Here is an 11736-nt window from a genome sequence, read left to right as displayed (position 1 = left end):
CCAACTACCTGGTTAGGTGTGAGTGGTCACTGGTCTCTCGGTTATAAATTTAGACTGACAGTTTAGGAGCGTACCCCGGGGCTGTCTGACACTCGTATACTAGAGGCGCGGTAGCTGCAAATCGCACCCGTGCGATTTCTGACTGGAACCGGAGAGTGCAATTGGGATGCAAGACTGGCCAAAACAAAGTTTCGGATCCCCGAAGGCCACCCCAAATGTCATTTAATAGTAATGAACACTATCCTTCCCTCTTCTGTCGCTCTTTTCAAGTATACTTATGCAACTATGTTATACAAATGTAAACCCGCAGGATATCGGGAAAAAAAACCAGATTTAATTGATGTCTTATTTTTCGTTTTACTTGTGCCTAACTGTCTGTATGGTAATCAAGTGTTAGGCGAGTTAAAAGCAACGAATGTGATGTCTACATACAGCATTAGCAAAGGAGTCTGGATAGACTGTGATGTACGCATTGTTGAAATCCTTGTTATTCACTTCGCATCTTCACATGCAGCCGAGAGTATTCATAGTGGTTGAAGCCCGACTGTGTAGGCAGCGCTGTTAAACGTGGAACAGTCACAAACTTTGTAAGATCACTTGCAAGTACTAGGGAGAGGCAACTTAGAAGAGAATCACATCATTCTTATTCAATTAATCGATACTTACTCCAATACTAATTCATACTTATATCGAAGTAGTTACCAGGCACTATAAGGGAAAGAGATTGGGTTTCATATTTTTTCTTCTTTATAATATTTTAGATATTCTAGAATAATATTTTACGAGAAGTAGGAGAAAGGAGAAGATGGAACCTCAAGAGTAAAGTGAGTAATGAAAGAGATAGGTTGAGGAAGAGGGAAAGAGGTGTGATGAGGACGGAAGAGAAGAAAGGCCGGAGAGGGAGTCGACTTCTTAGGAACTAGTCACGTTTCTATTTGTGTTGAGTGAATAACGTCAGTCGCTCTCCTAGGTGCTGAATGTAAATGTCGTTTCAAGAATTACATTAATCTTTCAAGTGAAATATTCAAATTTAAAACAAACGATAATTAACTTTACTTATGTACCTATAGGTCATATGATGTTATTTTAATGCCAAGTAAATGTTGTTTTTCAGCCGGAAGGTATACTTAATTTGTTCGCCAATGAAGGTATCACTTGAATTCAAAACTATCTCAATTTATCTTTAAAAACACATGCTCTCTTGATTATAGAAAGTTAATAATTTTGTAACTTTTTCTGAATTTCCTGCAAACTTTATTTGATTAATAATTTTGTGAATAGATGTTAATATCATGAAAACTTGTGAGTTAGAATAAATTATGTAAATGTATATGTGTGGGTTTAACATGGAAAGAGAATTACACCTAGTTCACAATCTTTCAGTTGCTTTTTTGAATAGTATGCAAAATATCAGTTCAGAACTAGCTATTGTTCATTCTAGTTGAATGAAGATCCAAAATTCATTCCTATGCTCAATAATATTTTGGGATAATTCATGACTAGCTTTCATTCATGCCCTTGGAAGCACCCAAGCCAAAAGCCACATTTTAGTATTGATTTTCTCACCACAATGTCTTAGATATGTATTGTTTTGTTATTTTACTTATTGTTTATTACTGTTGACAAACACTATTGTGATATTGTGATTATACATGATAACAATAACAAACATTTGTAGAGGTTCATATTGCAGGCTTGTCTACTGATACATGACTTGCAAAAAGAGCAGTATTTTTTTCCACAATTAGGGAGGTATGTAACTCTTTTCTGCATGCATTGTTTCTTTCCGCTTGCCCCTGTTTTGATTACTTGCAGTGTCAATGAGCAAGCATTGGTGTTCTGCATGATTTATATTGCTTAGAGATTCTTCCAACCAAAATTCAATAAACTGCGCCTCCTGACATTATCTTGTTGCACTGATAAAATTTAGGAATGCTGTTGACTGAGTGTTTAAACAAATGGTATGATCCAGTAATTTATAATTTATGTCTATGATAACATAATTACCTTGAATCCTTCATATGAGATATTTATGATTATTTTTGTTAGTCATGTTACAGCATGTTTGACCTGATAAAACAATGCATAATGCCATTTTATTTTTATATTAGCTTGGGGAATTCCTCTTTATTCTCATAAGATCGTTTTACGTGGCCTTTGTCTCTATCAGGAAGTTTTAATTTTTAATATGGCTTATAGAACAAAAAATAAAATCAACCATAGATTTACAGCTAAGAAAACAGGCTAAAGTTATGTAATACTGTGTACATACATCTATTGATGCTTCTGGACACGTCTTCAGTGATGTTCCTGGAATCATTGGGTGTTTCGGGTCTTTCAACATCATACAACCTCCTCCAGGTGACCCAGCCGGGGCTGATCAGACCCCAGCTTGTGTCCAGATGGCTAGCTACTTATGACTCCATGGCTCCCCTCTTTTGAGCCACAGCCATCTTGAGGCCCTCTCTGCCACATCGATGGTACTGCGGATGGCTCTCCTCTTCCTGTCTCCCTCGATGCCCAAAATGCTGAAGGCTCTAACTAGAGAATGGGCTACGAATCCCCTACAACCAACCTCCACTGGGAGACACCTCGCTCTCCATCTAGCCTGGTGACAGTTGCTGACCAGTCCTGCGTACTTGGAGAGCTTCCTTTCAAAGGCTTCCTCCAAGCTATCTTCCCATGGGACTGTCAGCTCCAGCAGCACCACTTGCTTAGTAGACTCAGACACTAGGACAATGTCTGGTCTCAGGGTAGTGGCTGCGATATGGTTGGGGAACTTCAGCTGCCCTTCGAGGTCCACCAACAGCTGCCAGTCCCTTGCAGAGGTCAGGATGCCTGCAGATGTTCTTTTGGCAGGTATTGGCTGCTCCCCAGCTCTGACAAAGGCAATGGTCTGCTTGGAGGGTTGGGACCACTTTGCCCACTCAACTCCTGCGCCGACAGCTTCAGCGATGGTCTTCAGGACCTGATCATGCCTCCGCCGATACCATTCCTCACCAAGTGCCCTTGCACAGCCGCTGAGGATATGCTCCAGGGTTCCTCGCTTGGAGCACAGTGGGCGCGCAGATGACTCTGCCTTGCCCCCTGTGTGCAGGTTTGATGGGCTGTGATATATGATGCAATACTATAACCCCTTTGATTAAACTTTTTAATTATACTGTTCTTAAAATTAGGATTTTAAGATAATTAATGTCTTTAGTATTGCGGTGCTTTCAGTTAGTGAAACAGTAAAGGCTTTCATTTAAGAGTCATGACAGCTATGTAGGTAGAAAATATTAAGGCAGAAAGCAAACAACCTGCTCAGATTTTTGTCCACTTAGTTTCAGGTGTAACTTTATAAATGTTTAATATTAACAAAATAAATATTAACTTAAGATCTAAATTATGCAGGTTTCAGCATTAATTGGACCCTCTTTTATTTTAGCCATGGGATGCAGCTCATCATTTAATTTGACCAGCAATGCTGAGGTGGTATTTTCTCATGTTCTCATACTGCCTTTCATTATTTGTTTACACTTTGTAAGTGAAAAATTCAGCATTTTTGTCAAGGAATCTGTGCAATATAATCATCCATGATAATAAACATGTATTCATGGATTTTATATTCAAAGACTCAAGTTTTAATTTTTCATAGCCATAGGAATATATTAGTTTGCTTTTGTTAAAAAAAAACTTTTCCATGCTTCCTTAGCCCTGTGTATCCATCTCTGCAGTTATAAATTATCAACTATACCCTGCACTCTATGAAAATGTGAATATTGAATGAAGACTGGGTAACCTTGCGTACTGCATGGTCAGATGTCACTGCCATCGGGGTTCTTCCATATTGGAATATCCTGCCAATGCCCGCAGATATCTAGAGTTACCTCTGGAAAGTTATTAATTGAATGTAGATTGCTGTAATCTGTATAAGTGCAGTATTCCAATATAACCCATTACTTGTGGCAGAAGAGCATATGAAAAGGTGATAAACTGTTACTTAGTACTTTATACATAAATGCAATTTGCAAATGTTCATATATCAGCACATTTGAAACTCAACTGGAGAATTTACAAAACTAGTCAGTAATATTTTGATTGACTTGACATGGACTTTTGTTTGATAGGTTACAATTTTTTCACATTATCCTAATAATCTGCAAACATCTTTTGCATTTCCTTAAGCTTCATTCATTAATTTCTACATTTACCTCATGACAAATTGTTTTGTCTTTACTGCCATCTCCTTTGCCAACTAATTACTGCTGTGCTCCACCCATCAAAGAGCTTTCCCCTTGTTCTTTCCTTGCCATTATCTTTACTTCTTCAGTTCCAATAAAATGCCTCTCTTTCTTGTAATGGTGAAAACTCACCAATCCAAAAATTAGCTCCCTTCCTTGCTGCCTAACCTGATGATTTTTTCCTGATATTTTCAATGTTTTCTTCCCATGTCCACAGTATTTTGCTTTGTATTTAATATTTGTTCTCCATCAAGATAATGAGTTAATAGAATATATTCACAGAAGAAATAATTACAGAGAAGAATAAGGTATGAAAGTTTTAATTTCAGCACAGCAGAACTGTGAAGATAAGTTCAAACAGGGTTGATGTTCAATATATTATGCTTGAAATGGAAATTTGTACTCTATAACCAGGGTTGAGAATTTTTAACTGAACTCTGTGCACTATGCTGGAAATCTGACGGAATGGGGATCTCGTATCTTCTTTTATATTTGTGAGGTTGGGAAGAGCAGGAGAGCCCTGCTGAGCTCTGAACATCCAATTGAGACTGCAGCTGTTCTGCTTTGCTTTGGTAGAGATTGAAACCTGCACTCCATTCAACAATAAATTATCTTGCATTCTTTGAACGAGGGTTGGATGACTATGGGCAGAAATGGAAGACTTTGAAAACATAATAGCCCACAGCATTTGAACTTCAGCAGCTGCCTAGTGCCTTGGCAGCCCCTTCAACCATAGAAGTAGAGCTGGCTTCCACCAGTACTGTTTATCATTTACTTTATTGTTTTACTGCACAGATTATGCTCCAAAGGAAAATAAGGTTGCACAGATAATTCATGCTAATTTATTTATTTTTATTTTGATAGCATAGCTATTTGGAAAATGACTGGATATGCTCATTTAGTTAAGAGGGATAATTATTTATGTTTAAATGGGGAATTAACAAAGAACATAATGCAAGGTGTTTGCATCACATGTTGCTAAATGTAAGCAACAATGACTGTGGCTTCTGTGTCTGTTGGGAATGATTATTTATTGAATACTAAGTTGCTCATTATAGTTGTTCATGAAATGGATCACTAAAATAACTTAGCAGGTCAAGTAGCATTTATGGAGGTAAAGGGTGTAAACTAATGTCTTGGAGCAAAATTGTGTTTCAAGACAGAGAGGAAAGAGGAAAAAATACCAGTAAATAGTATTATGAGTGATAGAGACTGGGAGGTGATAGGTGAAACCACATGAGGAGGGGATGTTGGACAGGGGGGCCACTTGGTAGAGATAGATGGGACAGAAGTCAGCAGGTGATAGGTAGGACAAGATGGTGAGGGGATGATAGGCAGATAAAAACAGGTGGAAAGGTGAACAACAGCAGAGGAGAACAGGTGCATGTGTGTGGCAGAGAACACAAGTGTGCGGGCTACGTGAAAATGGATAGATACTTCCATATTCATCATGTTGAAAGCTATGAAGTGCAACATGAGATGTTGTTCATCCAGTTTTTGTGTTTGTCCACTTCATAGCAATGGAGAAGGTTGAGGACTGAGAGGCTGGTGTAAGAGCGGGACGATGAATTAAAATGACGACACTGGAAGCCATTGTGAGCCGATCTTACTTGTTTCTTTTTGGTTGGGTCATTCCTCATTCTGTGAACTTTTGCCTTTTCTAAAATAATGCATTAGACATTTTTGTCTTATTTAATACATTTTTTGTCACTTTTTATTTTCAATTTTAGGTACTTTTTGTTTTAGGTATTTTAGGTACTTTTCAGGTCGGAACAGTGTAAGATTGTTTGATTTACATCCAACCAATCTTACTTGGTGAAGTCACAGCTATGATAGTTCTACTTGAATAACAGAATTTAACAGTTGACAATCAGGTTTAACCATACAAGGACTATTCTTTTATATGACATCTTGAGTCATATACAGAAGAATCTAGTGTTTAGTAAAATGCACAAAATTTGATCTGTTAAGTCCTATTAGCACAGAGCTCATGGCTGTGATTTGTGGGGAATGTGGGGAAGACGGGGATGAATAGGGGACATTAATCTGGGCAGTTCAGAAAGAGTTTGGAGTGAGGACTGGAGAGATAATTTTCTGCAAGGATATTTGATTGAGGTTTTACAGAGGAGTGTTAAAGTGTTCATGTAGAAATGAAGTGACCAAGAGATACTAGGGCAAAGTTAGAACGCCATAAGCCACATACATGAAGGTTGGTGCATCACTTAAGTCATACAAATGAAAGAGGGTCTACTTGAAAGATGATGGGTATTTGGTTCGGTCCAGCTTAAGTCAAACAACTTTTACCTACCTCTAAATTATTTCCAGTTCTTTCACTTAAGATCTGTTTCGTAGATTGGCCCTTGAATGTACAGAGCAGAACATGAATCATTCTGAAAATGGTTTGTCCTTTAGGTTGACAGGTAGTTTTAGGTATTCACCCTGGATATGCAGTAGTGTTGTTTAGGCTGCAGGATCCATGACCCAGTGCTTACATCAACATGTGCCTTTGTGCAGCTACACACTTTTATTCATCTTCCCTGGTGATCCATGCTGATTCATTAAGCCAGATGTGACCCAATTTTTCATGTCAGATTTTGCTGGGGTTAAATATCAAAATGCGAATTTGTCTGTCTGGTGATGATATTAGGCTATAACAGCTCTTCAAAAATGTACCCAGGCTCAGTACCCTGGGCCATAATATGGTTGACTTCCTACAAATACCCTGGAGACTTGCAAACAACAGAGGAACACTTTGTCCATACCTAACATTGTATGCTTGATTCTGGTCATTCTGGATATTGAAAGTTTGAGTGTCTAAGCTCAGTTTGGGTATATATTGGGTGTGGTCAGCTTTTAATGCGACCTCTAGTCTCAGTGGTCATTCTCTTTTGGCAAAAGGAAAGAAGTCTCAGGGAAGCAGTCAGGTGATTTAATAAGCTATAAATTTGTTTTGATCTATAGTTTTAAATGCATCATCAAGTAGCCTTACATTATACTCCATTTCCAAAATTCAAAGTTAGAGTGTAATATTGCTACTTTATAACGTATGAGTATAGCCCCCTGTGAAAAAAGTCATGTATTCTCATTGCTTACCAATTAACAAGAAACAAGTGAAGTCTATTTTATCTTTATTGATAAATGCATAAAACTTGGTAAAGTTTTTGAAACAGATGATTATTTTCAATAAAGGTTTACAGCTGCATATACACATCTCTTCTTTCATTGTTTGCTTTTTGGGAAGGATAGAGGGACAGTTTTTGATGCACTGCTGAATGCCTGATGCCATTAGCCACCAAATGCTCCCTCCTTGTCCTACCCATGGGAGCTGTTGAACACCTGGTGCTGTAAGGCAAGACAGCAACTGAGTCCTCACAGTTCCATCAATCGATCTCTACAAGAGCCTTGTCTGTTGAACTGAAGATCAGGACCTATACTCAAAGGAGTTTAGAAGAATGAAGAGAATCTCATTGAAACCTAATGAATATTGAAAAGTCTAGATTGACTAGGCATGGAAAGTACGTTTGCTATAATGGTGGAATCTAGGACCAGAGGGTACAACCTCAGAATAGAATACAACAGAGATGAGAAAGAATTTCTATATCTTGAGGATGGTGAATCTATGGAATTTGTTGCCAAAGATGCTGTAGAGACCAAATCATTGGGTATATTTAAAGTGGAAGTTGATAGGTTCCTAATTTGTAAGGACGTTAAAGGCATGAGAATGGGGTTGAGAGAGTTAATAAATCAACCGTGGTGGAATGATAGAGCAGACTTGATGGGCTGAATGGCCTGATTCTACTCCTATGTCTTATGGTCTTATGGTCTAATGCAGTGGCCTTGATTTGATCTGAATTTTTAGATTGGTACTTACTGAATCATAGCTGAGGAGAAGTAGGTCATATGGTTGTAATCATCTCCAGAGAAATAAAATGTCTGACTTCCATGTTAAGATCATCTTCACATGGACAATATGAAAATTATATTCAACTGCAAATGATGGAATGTGTTAAACAACTGCAAACCTTGGCTTTAACTCTGTACAATGACCAATATCTGTTCCACGTGAAATACAGCAGATGAAATTAGAGTAATTCTGCAGCTTCAGGCTCTCATTTCAGAACTTTAAGTGAACTTGTTCACGGCTCTAATTACCCTATTATTTATGTTTTTATATTATGTGAGACTTGGTAGTAGAATTACTTAGTTCATAACAAAATGGTTAACTTTACAAATCAACCTGGACACTCACACTGAGAACCTTTAAAAATGGTCAGCAAAGAATGCGGGTGAGAATAAATAAGAGATTAATGTAAAATTGTATAAATGGATGGTTAGTGGTTAGCATGGACTTGGTATGCAAAGGACTTGTTCCTATATTTTATCTCTCCTTGACGCCAAGCAACCCTCTGGGCATGGTGCATAGTTTTCTAGGTTGGCTTGGTATTATTTCTGTTGGTGATTCTGTCTTTGAATTGTAGATTCAGGTCCCCTGTCCAATACTTGGACCCTGAATCTCAGATGATGTTCTGATGCAGTACTTGAGAAGTGCCACATTTTTAAGTGAAACTAGTTCGGTAGTGCAGGGGTCCTCAACCTTTATTGCACTGTAGACCGCTTTAATATTGACAATATTCTTGTGGACCGGCCGACCTGTGGGGGGTGGGGGTGGAGTAGGGTTGCCAACGGACAAAGATAGCAGTCAAATACGTTGTGCTTACCCCGAGAAAGACTACCATGACCATGAAGCCTTGTGCAGGCACCAGTGCACATGGGTGACGTGCGCATGCATGTACGTGCCAATTTTTTTCCACAAATCGTCTTTGGCGATTCTTTTCGGGGGTGGGGGTGTTAATCATGACCGGAATATAGGTGATAAGTAGCTAATGCACTCAATTTCGTTTCTAAAAGGGCTTATCTAACAAATTTAATATTAAACACAGCGCACACTTTCCTCGTATGAATATAGTGATAAGTCAATTATCAGGGGAGGACAGGGGAGCTTGAAGTAAGTGTTGAACGAACTTCCAGTAGAAGTGGTTGAGGCAGGTTCGATATTATCATTTATAGAAAAATTGGATAGGTATATGGACAGAAAAGGAATGGAGCATTATGGGCTGAGTGCAGGTTGGTGGGACTAGGTGAGAGTAGTGTTCGGCATGGACTAGAAGGGCAGAGATGGCCTGTTTCCATTCTGTAATTGTTATATGGTTACATAAGTCACTTATAAGTCAATAGCGTCATAACATTTTAAGTAACATTTGGATATTAAACACACGGCACATATTTTCCCCGTAATAACATATAAAATCATTGCAACACACCAGTATCGCTGAATCAGTGTGAGTCCTGGACTTGTTTCCCTGCAACAAGATGGTGCCATCGAGGGGTGAGGGGAGACAGCGATACTCGAATGGGGTTCCTTATGTCCAGTCTATTTCGCAATTTAGTTTTCGTTGCATCCATTGCAGAGATATGTTGGAAATGGAAGCAACGTTTTCAGTGTTTTTGTGGCTATCTCAGGATATTCAGCCTTGACTTTGATTCAGAATGCCGGCAGAGATGTTATGTCAAACATACTTTTCAGCCCGCTGTCATTTGCAAGCTCGAGGAGTTGATCTCCTTCCCGTGCTGACGTGGATGACGCGTGAGTAATGACCTCGTGTGCGTTCAAGCTCAACAGTGGGTGTGACAGAGAATGAGGAGAGGTGCAGCTGACTCATATCACCAAATCATATTGTTTCCTCGTGGCCCGGTAGCAAATGCTTTGCGGCCCGGTGGTTGGGGACTGCAGTGGTAGTGTATATACCCCCATAGTTCAGATTAGACACGCCCAGGCATCATCCCTGATGAAGATGGCAGAGTTTGTTGTCAAAACTTTGGTTATAATCGATACCTGAACCCATCTGAAAGCCTGAGAAGAGTTTATTTATCACATACTCTCTGAAGGCACTAGATCCTATCTCTGGGAAGTTAAGCAGGGTGATCCCATCTAAATGGTATCTCTCAATTCGCAATATTATATGTAAATAATCAGGTTATTATTTCCTACCCTTTTCTGGGACCTTAGTTTGCACCATTTGGATACCAATGCTCCTCGTGTTATATCAACAAACGCAATTCAGAATGCTTCATTGTCCATAAGATGCTTTGAGAGTTTGAGAAGGATCTACGTAAAGGTAAGTTCCTTGATCACTTGCTACTTATGCCTATCAGAAGATATGCTGCATAAATGCACGCTTAATTTGCAGTGTTGACACATTCAATGAGTGAGTCTAGGTTATTTCTTGCATCAGATTGTAACATTTGGCCTTTGCAGAACAAATAGAAAGATAAAAATGAGGAAGTGTACAAACCTTTACAATTTGTGGTTGAATTACTTTGGTGGCAAGTCATTGTTGAACTATCATAAAATTTAGTCCCTGAGGTTAAGTATAGAAACTCAGCTATATAATTGTTCTGAAGTGAATTGTGGATGCATCCAATTAAGCTAATTAATCATTGGAGAGTTCAAAATTCCATTTGAGCAACTTTCAAATAGTTGAGAAATTTTTGAGCTTTTCCATAGACTAAACCTAATTAAAATGCAGATAATTATTATTGAGGATGAAATCTTGTGTTATATTGAAGCAGAAGCAGATAGATTGAAAGGCCTAGATAGGGTAGATGTGGAGATGTTTCCAATAGCAAGAGAAGCCTAGGACCAGAGAACACAGCCACAGAATAAAGGACATTTCTTCAAAATTGATATGAGGTGGATTTTCTAGAGCAAGAGGGTGGTGTATTCATGGAATTCATTGCCATAGATGGCAGTGGAGACCAAGTCACTGAGTATATTTAAAGCAGAGGTTGATAGGTTCTTGATTTTAGGAAAATATGCTTTGGAAATAATTTGCATTATGTTTTGTTTAATATCAGTGATTAATTAATTAATTCTATGTGGTAACAAAATGCAAACTACACAGACACTGCAATTGACCATCTACTTATCAGGACAAAAAAGCCAAATCGGTCCATGCCAACTCTCACTAGTTCTATTTCCCTGTACCCTTGCAGCTTATTCCTTCTCAAAAACCTATCAACAGTCCTTTGATTTCTTTTGCTATTCATCCACAGTAATGGGTCAATTACAGCAGCCAATTAACCTTTCAATATATCTTTTGGATGTGGAAGGAATTAGGAGCACCAGGAGGAACCAAGTCAGTGACCAAGACAGGTGCCAAGTGCGTAACCAACACGGAGGTCAGAATTAAAACTGAGTGGCTGGAACTGAGACTGTCAGGAACAGCAGCAATGTTATCCCTTGGGTAATCTGAAGTTTTAGAATATCTTACAATATTCAAACATTTTAAAGGCAAAGTTTTTTCCTTGCTTAGTTATTTATCTGTGTTAGCACAATTTTTATTAAGCAATATTTTGAAAATGCAAGAAAGGAAATATTGGCTAAGACATTGAAGATAATTCCTTCCATCTTCAGAATAATATCGTTAGAATGTTTACGCCTATCTGAATGGAC

At 38.5% G+C, this 11736-nt stretch overlaps 1 protein-coding gene across 1 annotated transcript in view; it reads left to right on the top strand.

The window, feature by feature from the left end:
- The window catches only part of LOC140200329 (NALCN channel auxiliary factor 1), an 840740-nt gene that overhangs the window by 1101 nt on the left and 827903 nt on the right, over window positions 1–11736 (top strand). The gene's annotated exons all lie outside the window — the stretch shown is intronic.

Source organism: Mobula birostris, chromosome 7 (assembly GCF_030028105.1).
Source record: "Mobula birostris isolate sMobBir1 chromosome 7, sMobBir1.hap1, whole genome shotgun sequence".
NCBI classification, from domain to species: domain Eukaryota; kingdom Metazoa; phylum Chordata; class Chondrichthyes; order Myliobatiformes; family Myliobatidae; genus Mobula; species Mobula birostris.
This window is presented reverse-complemented; position numbering and strand designations above follow the sequence as displayed.